Source organism: Apium graveolens, chromosome 8 (assembly GCF_009905375.1).
Source record: "Apium graveolens cultivar Ventura chromosome 8, ASM990537v1, whole genome shotgun sequence".
Taxonomy (NCBI): domain Eukaryota; kingdom Viridiplantae; phylum Streptophyta; class Magnoliopsida; order Apiales; family Apiaceae; genus Apium; species Apium graveolens.
Window position 1 is genome coordinate 168157630 of NC_133654.1, and position 9447 is coordinate 168167076.

Consider the following 9447-nt stretch of genomic DNA (forward strand, 5'->3'; position numbering starts at 1 on the left):
GCGAACGGGAATCGACCGAAAACACGAATCGCTTGACTGCCCCCTTCATACTCGATTCGTTAGGGTTGGGGATGGATATGGAACCAATCAGAAGTGAAAATTGCACAAGCGAAGCTGGGAAATGGACCGCAGCGCAACGACTAGGACTCGTGTCGGAGGAGTTTTGAGCGGGAGCTACCACTCATGCAGCGGGACAAGGACCCGCAACTCTCGAAGGGGCCACCAACCGCCCGAATCACTGTAGCAACCCCCCTTTACTCAACGGATAGCGCTTATTCTCTTTCAATCAACAAAAAGAGAATTTGGGGGGAAAAAAAGAAAGAGAGAAAGAGGTCTTTATTGAAGAGGCTTTGCACCTGAAATAGGACTAATGCAGATCCTTAAGGCTGGGTCTGGGCTTTCGAAAAGATGAAGATGCAAGGGGTAAAGATAAAATGTTTTGAACAACCAACCTGGCATAAGGATTCTAGCTCACCCACTTAAAGCAGATGGAGATTCCCGGACGGGGAAAAGCGGCACTCGGTATCTATCTATTAAACAACACCAAGAACAAAGCCATACCATGCCCTCGGGAGAAAGTAGTGATGATTGCCATGAATGCTGCCCTCGAGGACGTGTACAAGAAGGTCTTTGCCAATTCCTATCAACATGGTGCACCTCTTAGTAGAGGGGTGTGAAAAGGCCATAGAGACTTTGACCGAATGAATAGGGATCAATTGATATCAATTTTGATTGAGGAAGATAATCCAGGATGAACGCATTTTTCATTCGCTATGCGCTGACTGGATACGTACTCGTGTGATCAATCGATGGACGGGGGAATTGCGTGAATGACGAGATCGGCCTAACCTAAAGTCCTAAAGTAAAGGCTCTTCCCTCTCTTGATGGCGAATCTTGATTGAATGATACTAGAAACCGATTCGGAGAAAGAAGAAGCATGGCATAAGATGGGCGGCGGAAAAATTTCTAATAGCGAATTACTTGACTCGAAGGATGGAGGGAGAGCCCTCCAACTCAAGCACGAAATAAATATTGAGTCAACAATCAATCATCGAGAGGGGCACCAACCATCAAGCGAGATCGAGACCAGCCGATAGGGTTCCAAACCCGTGCTTCTTCAAATATCCCATATAACATAAAAGTAGGGCCTTCAAAGCTTTACTAACAAGCGAGAAACTTGACTTTGAAAAAGAAAAGGGGCGCGCTAATGAGGCCCCTTACTATAGACTCTAGATAGGGCATTAGTGCTTGACTAATAACATATATAGTTTCCGCTTGATCGGAATTAATTCTATAATTGAATAGCATAAGTGCTAATTAGTAGTATAAACTCGGAGAGACAGACAGAGAGGGACTCTTTCATACCTACTAACTCCTAGGATGAGAAGTAGGTCCCTTGTTTTTGGCAGGAAGAGTTCCAACCTTTGTTGCCCCTCGGTAGAGTGAGTCTACTTAGCGAACTGGCAGGATGCGGAGATCGATTGATCAATATGAATCTCGAGAGCGGATGGTTGATCACCGCCTCCTTGTTCTGGAGGCTCTCCGGTCGGGGAGGGGCTTGCTATCATAACCCTTTCTCCCGGTGTATGTGAAAAAGAGCGACAAACTCCTTTTTGTTCTTTCATAGGTTGGTCCAAAGAACGAGACCCGGCTTTCTTAAGTCCGTTATTCCTCAGTAGCTCAGTGGTAGAGCGGTCGGCTGTTAACTGATTGGTCGTAGGTTCAAATCCTACTTGGTGAGATTTTAGAGTTCTCGTTTTTCTGACCTAGCGACCCCTGTCCTTCTCCTTAGTTTCTAAACTAGCAGAATCGTGGAACATCAAAAGTGGGAAGTTTCTTGTTAGTTTTTTTCCTCACTCTCGTATAGGTGAATTTGGTTTGTTCCATTCTTAGGGAGAAGAAGGATCCACTGGGAATGAATGGGAAGACTGGAGTAGTATCTTCATTGGCCGGAAGGAATTAGTCCCACTTATTTCATTCATTCAGTGCCTGTGGTGAGGCGCGACCCACAACAAAAGAAGGGGGAAAGCTTGTTTTGTTTGCTGTAGCCCTATTTGAGTACCTAAGGCTTGGTAAGCGTAAGCTATTTAAGTAGGCTCGAGAAGGGTAGGCTCGCAGCTTCACTCAGCAGAAGAGCCTTACTTTTCTATTCTATTAGTCAAGCGCTAGCGCCCAACCTATACAAGGGCTTTGAAGGGATAGGGGAAGGGAAGAAAACAAAGATGGTCACTCATTTTAGGAACATGGCTCGTTCATTCACTTGCTCATGAACCCGCAGCTTCGCCAGAAGCGACGAAGGGGGGCCGGGGAAGGCCGACGACTACATGAGGGGAAGCTATCATAGAAGTCTTGCCCCTTGCTTTACAGATATTGTTATGACTAAATGACTAGATTCTCCCGGAATGCTAGCTAAGCTAATAGTCTTAGTTCCCTTCAATGAAATCAATAAGCTTGTTTTGATTGATTCAGAGCGCCGCCCTCCTTCTTCTAACCCATTGAGGGGGGGCCCGGCCCGGGCCTGGGAAGGGGAGAGTGGCCGAGTGGTCAAAAGCGGCAGACTATAAATCTGTTGAAGTTTTTCTACGTAGGTTCGAATCCTGCCTCTCCCACTTGTTTGTTGTAGACTTCAAAGAAGAGAAAAGAGGCATTCGTCAGCGTAGAAAAGCCAACCGAGCTGAAGCTCTTTCTTTCTTTTTTTGGCCGTGTCGTCAGAGTGGAAATGCCAGCCAATCCTTGGTAATCAATCACTTGAATAGTTTGGTTGTTCTCTTCCTATCGCTATTCCGGAAGTATTATTTTAACAGTCGTGTACAACTAAATATGGTTCTTCGCGAAGCGGGACTGTCTAGCAACAAGTCTACTAAGAGAAATCCTTCATATGAACACCAATGTGAAAGCTGGTTGTCCTAAACAAAGGTGAGTAAACTCTCATCTCCTTCGCTGGTGTTTAGGCCGCTAGCCGGTGCTTGTATCCTTTATTAAAGAATACCTGCTGTAAGGTACTCAATCAAGTAAAAGCTGATTACTCCGTATCTTAGCTTGGAATAGGGGATTCCTCTATCTATATACCCTATCCAACGGAAGTATATGGTCTATGATATGTATTCCTAAAAAAAGGGCTTACGATAGCTAGGAGCTAAACCCTGCAGTAGAAACACCAATGCTTGTATCTCCTATGGCTAGATAGCTTGGTTATGTATTTCCTCTACCTTTTCTAACTTCTCAACAGGTTCTCCCCCATCGGGGAATGCTGTTCTCCTAATGCCGGTTAAAGCTTGGCTTTTCTCTTTCTTGAATAACCTCTCCCATTTGGTCGAGCATCTTTCATAACCTTAAGCCTGAACCCAAACAAACGTTCAACCTGACGAAACTCTCCTTTACCAAAGGAAAAGCTACTCTGTAAACTTTGGATGATAACCCTCTAACTCTCGGGGACCGGCCCGCGCAAAGATTATTTAATTGGGGGGGAATCTGCCTTTCTTCCCGGCTAGACCAGTGAGCTATTACGCTTTTGCGGATGAAGATCTATTTCTCCATAGTTACGAACACTAAGAGAGTCAACTCCCCTATAAAAGGAATGAAATCCAGTAAGTTGTTTTGGAATAGCTATTCTATAGCAGGACCTATTCTATATGCCCCCCGCCCGCCTAAACTCTATATCTGTCTGTGGTTTCCCCATCGGAAATAGGGGTGTAGTGATAAGGCTCTTTTTGAGGCGATAAGCTATCTTTCTTTTCTTTTGCACCATTAGATAACTACTTCACTTTCTTGGTTGCCTACGGTCTTATAGAAAGAGTAGAGTTGCAATAAAACACTACATCTTATGCACTCTTCTCCGTAATCAGCTGCTAGTTTCTAGAACACTACACTTCTTTCTTTTCTTATGCACCGGAAAGAAGGTTCTCTTCTGAGTTGAAGGCAAGAGCTCTTTCTACTGATCAACTGGGAAAGTCTATAGTAGTACTCCCGATATAGCTTGTTTACTTGCTTCTTGCATATATGAGTTCTAGCTAGAGGCGGTTAATGAGGAAGGGTTAATGACATCAGTTTGGCTAATCGGGATAAAGAAGTTGCTAGAGAGCGGGGCAAGCTTTCTTGCTTTAGCATGCCTATTGACCTACTTTTGCAAGAATAGCTAAATACTAGATAGGTAGTTTACTTGCTTTCACTCTAATAATACTGATAGGGATAAATAAATTATGATAGTATAATTAAATACTGCAAGGTATGGGCTGCTAGGCCCAATAAAAAGATATATGATACTCAGACCGGAAAGGTTAAGCCTGATGGACCAGATCAGGCCTGATGGAATAAAAAAGGCCCAAAAGCCCTGATTATTAATTAATTTCGTAATTAATTAATAAGGGAAAAATCAGCTATAGAGAAGAGTCCCGATAAGGATATAAATCCTTATAGATTAGCCTCAAGGGGACCTAAAAGGATAAGGAATCAGTTTCCTACTATCTAGGACTCCAAAGTCCATTCTAATTATGAGACTTGCCCACCAAGTCTCCTATACCAAGTCCAATTCAAGGACTCCCAACATCTATATAAGGGACCTCACCCCACAAATCAGAACTACGTTTTTTGGCTTGATTCTCTAATTCACAGAGATACGTAGGCATCTCGTAAAGGCAGAATTAAGCTACGATACACGAGAGCAGCCATTAAAGGCCTTGAGCTCCCGAATCTTAGTAATAAATACAGCAAATAATAACCTTAGCTTTTTATCCATAACATTTGGCGTCGTCTGTGGGAAGCACAACAACAACCATGGCGAGAACACGGAGAACAATTGGAGCTCTAGAGGAAGGAACACCATCAGAGACAACCCAGGTGATTTCATCAACCGTGGAGGTTCCTCCCCATTCAACTTATGCATCTACTCAGGAGGAAGCCCAGACAGGGGCAACTCAACCCCAGCTACAAGGGACAACTCCCCCGATTCAAGGTACGAATCCTCAAGTTTAACAAATACATATACCTGTGAATTCTCCACCCGTCGGGTATGAATATTCAACTATTGTTACTACTAACCCCCCTTATGGGATGCCCCTTCACCCTGAGGTTGGAGGAAGCGGATATGCTGGGCGAAGCGAAGCACGAGGGCGGTCGCCCCCCTATATACGAGGTTTGGGTCCTATCCCTGAGGATCGGGAATTTTCTGGTCCATACACTGAGAGAGACTCCGAATCTTCGGATGATGAAGTGGCCCCGAGAAGGAGGCGTCCTGGAAAAGAGCCAATGGCCGATGGAAGGCAACGCCCCCAAAGCACCCCAGGGGCGAATCCCCAAGAAGTGCAAGAAAGGATCAGGGCTCATGAGGCTGAAATCCAAAGGCTGAGGCGTGATTTGGAGGCTCACCAGGCCACCAGACCCCACGTACCTCCTAGGGGGAGAAATCCTCCTCCTATCATAGACCTGGATGGTCCGGTAAGAAGAAGAGCTGCTATCCCAAGAACTAATCCAAGCAATCTCCTTCCCCTTGGAGATCCTGATGATCCAACTCCACCCTTCACAGAAGAGATAATGAATGCCCATATCTCAAGGAAATTCAAGATGCCCACTATCAAAGCCTATGATGGCACGGGAGACCCCGCTAATCATGTTAGGACATTCTCTAATGCACTGCTGCTGCAACCCGTGAATGATGCTATAAAGTGTCGGGCCTTCCCTCAAACCCTGTCGGGTATGGCTCAAAGATGGTACAGTCGCCTACCCCCAAATTCTATTGGATCGTTCAGAGAATTAAGTCAGGCTTTTATTAAGCAATTCATCAGTGGAAGAGTCCATGAGAAAAGTTCAGCATCTCTTATGAGTCTTGTGCAGGGAGCTAAGGAATCCTTGAGGGATTACCTGAATCGTTTTACAAAGGAGGCTTTAAAAGTCCCAGACCTTGATGATAAGGTAGCCATGATAGCACTGCAATAAGGAACTAGGGATGAGTTTTTCAAGATGTCCTTGGCCAAACGTCCCCCTGAAAACATGTTGCAACTCCAAGAGAGGGCAGGGAAGTATATCAAGGTTGAAGAAAGCATGAGGAAGACCGTAGTAAGTAATGAGCCCACTGGAGGCAAGAAACGAAAAACTGATTTGGAGTATATTGCTAAGGACAAATATCCTAGAACCGAACAAAACCCTGATTCAACCCCCAAGAAGGGAGGACCTGGGCAAAAGTTCACTGAATACGCTAAGCTGAGTGCTCCTAGAAGTCAGATTTTGATGGAGATTGAGAAAGATAGAGATATTCGCTGGCCTAAGCCCTTGAAGGCTGATCCCGCCAAGCTAGATAAGAGCAAGTATTGCAGGTTTCACAAGGATGTTGGCCATGACACCGATGAGTGTAGGCAATTGAAAGATGAAATTGAGTTTTTGATTCGAAAAGGAAGGTTGAACAAGTATACTGGAGATAGAGGGGACAGAAACAATAATGGAAGGAAGAACTTTGAAGATCGTAGGAGGGACCAAGACGATCAGGGGCGGAATCCCCAACCTAGAGGGCCGGTTATAAATGCAATTTTTGGAGGACCACGACGCCCTCGAGGACCTGTGATAAACACGATCTTTGGAGGTCCAACTGCTGCTGGATTGTCCAAAAATTCCAGAAAGGCATACACCAGGGAGGTTATGCATATTGTTGGCGAAGCCCCGAAGAGGGCCAGGACAGAAGTAACATTGGCTTTTGATGATTCCGACCTAGAGGGCGTGAAGTTTCCCCATGACGACCCGCTCGTCATAACACCAATAATAGGAAATAGCCCGGTTAAGAGGGTCCTTGTGGATAATGGTGCTTCTGTGGATATCTTGCTCCACGACACCTTTCTAAGGATGGGGTATAACGACTCCCAGTTGACACCAACCGACATGCCGATATATGGATTTGCTGGAGTAGAATGTCCTGTGGAAGGGATAATCAAATTGCCAACCACCATAGGTACGGAGCCAAGGCAAGCAACGCAGATGCTGGATTTCATGGTGGTAAAGGCTAGTTCAACTTATAATGCTATCATGGGGAGAACAGGGATACATGCCTTCAAGGCAGTCCCCTCTTCCTACCATTCAGTCATGAAGTTTCCCACCCGAAACGGGATTGGAGAAGAGAGAGGAGATCAAAAAATGGCTAGAAGCTGTTATGTGGCCTCTTTGAGGGCAGATGGAGTCGGGGGGCAGGTTCTTCCTATTGAAGATATGGATGTTCGAGAAAATGATGAGAATAGAGGAAGGCCAGCAGAAGAATTGGTTTCGGTTCCTTTAGACCCCAAGAATCCTGAGAGGATGACTTTCATTGGAGCCACATTAGAGGAGCCCCTTAGAGGGAAGTTAGTGAAATTTTTGCAAGAAAATAGTGATGTGTTTGCATGGTCAGCAGCTGATATGCCAGGCATAGACCCGGAGTTAATTACTCACAAGTTAAACGTGGATCCAAGCCGGAAGACAGTGAAACAAAAGAAAAGAAATTTTGCCCCGGAAAGACAAGAGGCTATAAAACAGGAAGTAGAAAAGCTCTTAGAGGCTGGTTTCATTGAGGAGATTCAATTTCCGGAGTGGTTAGCAAACCCTGTAATGGTGAAGAAGGCTAATGGAAAGTGGAGGATGTGTATAGACTTTACTGATCTGAATGATGCATGCCCCAAAGACTGTTTTCTGCTGCCTAGAATTGATACTTTGATTGACGCCACTGCTGGACATGAGATGCTGAGTTTCTTGGATGGATTTAGCGGATACAACCAGATCAAAATGCATAAGGATGACATTCCAAAGGTATCATTTATCACTGACTTTGGTGTTTATTGTTATCTTGTTATGGCGTTTGGTCTCAAGAATGCAGGAGCCACCTATCAAAGGTTGGTGAATAGAATTTTTAAGGATCTTATTGGTAAGACTGTGGAAGTTTATGTTGATGACATGTTAGTCAAGAGTCTAGTAAAGACTGATCATATAGCCCATTTAAGTGAAACTTTTGAGGTCCTGAGGTATCAGAAGATGATGTTAAATCCTACGAAGTGTGCTTTCGGAGTAGGATCTGGAAAATTCTTGGGATTGATGGTCTCAAAAAGAGGAATTGAGGCTAACCCCGATAAAATAAAGGCGATCCTGGACATGGAACCACCAAAAACTATCAAGGATGTTCAGAAGCTCACAGGAAGGGTTGTTGCGCTAGGACGATTCATCTCCAAGTCAGGAGACAAGTGCTTGTCATTCTTCAAGTCACTAAAGAACATTAAAGACTTTGTATGGAGTGAGGAAAATCAGAAGGCATTTGAAGAATTAAAGAAATATATGGGCCAGGCCCCGTTGTTGGCCAAGCCAGTTCTGAGTGAAGTTTTATTCTTGTACTTGGCTGTTTCAGAGAGTGCCTTGAGCGCGGTGTTGGTTAAGGAGGAACTGAAAGTACAGAAACCCGTATACTATGTCAGCAAAATCTTGCATGGTGCTGAGTTGAATTATTCAACTATTAAAAAATTCGCTTTAGCCTTGGTAATAGCTTCAAAAAAGCTGCGTCCTTATTTTCAAGCTCACCAGATTGAAGTGCTAACAAATCAGCCACTGAGAAATATCATTCACAGTCCCAAGGCAAGTGGGAGACTGATTAAGTGGGCAATAGAGTTGGGAGAGTTCGATCTCAAGTATAAGCTGCGCACGGCTATAAAAGCCCAGGCACTAGCTGACTTCGTGGTGGAATGTACCATACCCAACCAAGAAGTCAGGGGGCAGGAAGATACCATACCTCAAGACAAGGGAGTCGACAATGGGAACAAAGAGAAGGATGAGAAAGAATATTGGGTTCTCTATTTTGATGGAGCATCAAAAACAAACTCCAGTGGAGCAGGGTTGGTTTTGCAAAGCCCTGATGGGTTCTTGATTGAGTATGCTATGAAGCTAGACTTTCCAACCACAAATAATGAGGCAGAATATGAAGCTCTGATAGCTGGCCTTGGTCTAGCTGGGACACTTAGAGTCAAAAACTTAAAGGTCCATGGAGACTCAAAGCTGATCATATCCCAGGTAAAGGGAGAATTTGAGGCAAGGGATGATACGATGGCTAAGTATGTACGCCTAGTAAGGGCTGTGATGACCCAATTTAATGAATGCCATGTTGAACACATTCCAAGGGAAGAAAATGTTAAGGCAGATGCGTTATCGAAGTTTGCTTCGTCTGAGATTGAAGAAAGTTCAGGAAGTGTATACTTCCGTGTTTTGAAGACACGAAGCATAGATGTTAAGCTAGTGGCTCCCATAGGCTTGGGGACTTCATGGATTGATCCCATCAAGGCTCACATTCAGACCGGTTGGTTGCCAAGCGATGCAACTGAAGCACGGAAGTTAACTGTTCGGGCACTAAGGTACTCTTTGATAGATGGGATTCTTTACAAAAGATCTTTCGTGGTTCCCTACTTGAGGTGTCTCAGGCCCGATGAGGCACGCTTGGCTCTTGAAGAAGTGCAT

The 9447-nt window shown here is 44.7% G+C and overlaps 2 non-coding genes across 2 annotated transcripts; both read left to right on the forward strand.

The window, feature by feature from the left end:
- Positions 1 to 1669: 1669 nt before the first annotated feature.
- Positions 1670 to 1741, forward strand: TRNAN-GUU (transfer RNA asparagine (anticodon GUU)). The gene has a single exon. It is a non-coding gene; the product is annotated as a tRNA-Asn (tRNA).
- Positions 1742 to 2526: 785 nt separating this feature from the next.
- TRNAY-AUA (transfer RNA tyrosine (anticodon AUA)) lies at positions 2527 to 2609 on the forward strand. Its single transcript has one exon. It is a non-coding gene; the product is annotated as a tRNA-Tyr (tRNA).
- Positions 2610 to 9447: the final 6838 nt, after the last annotated feature.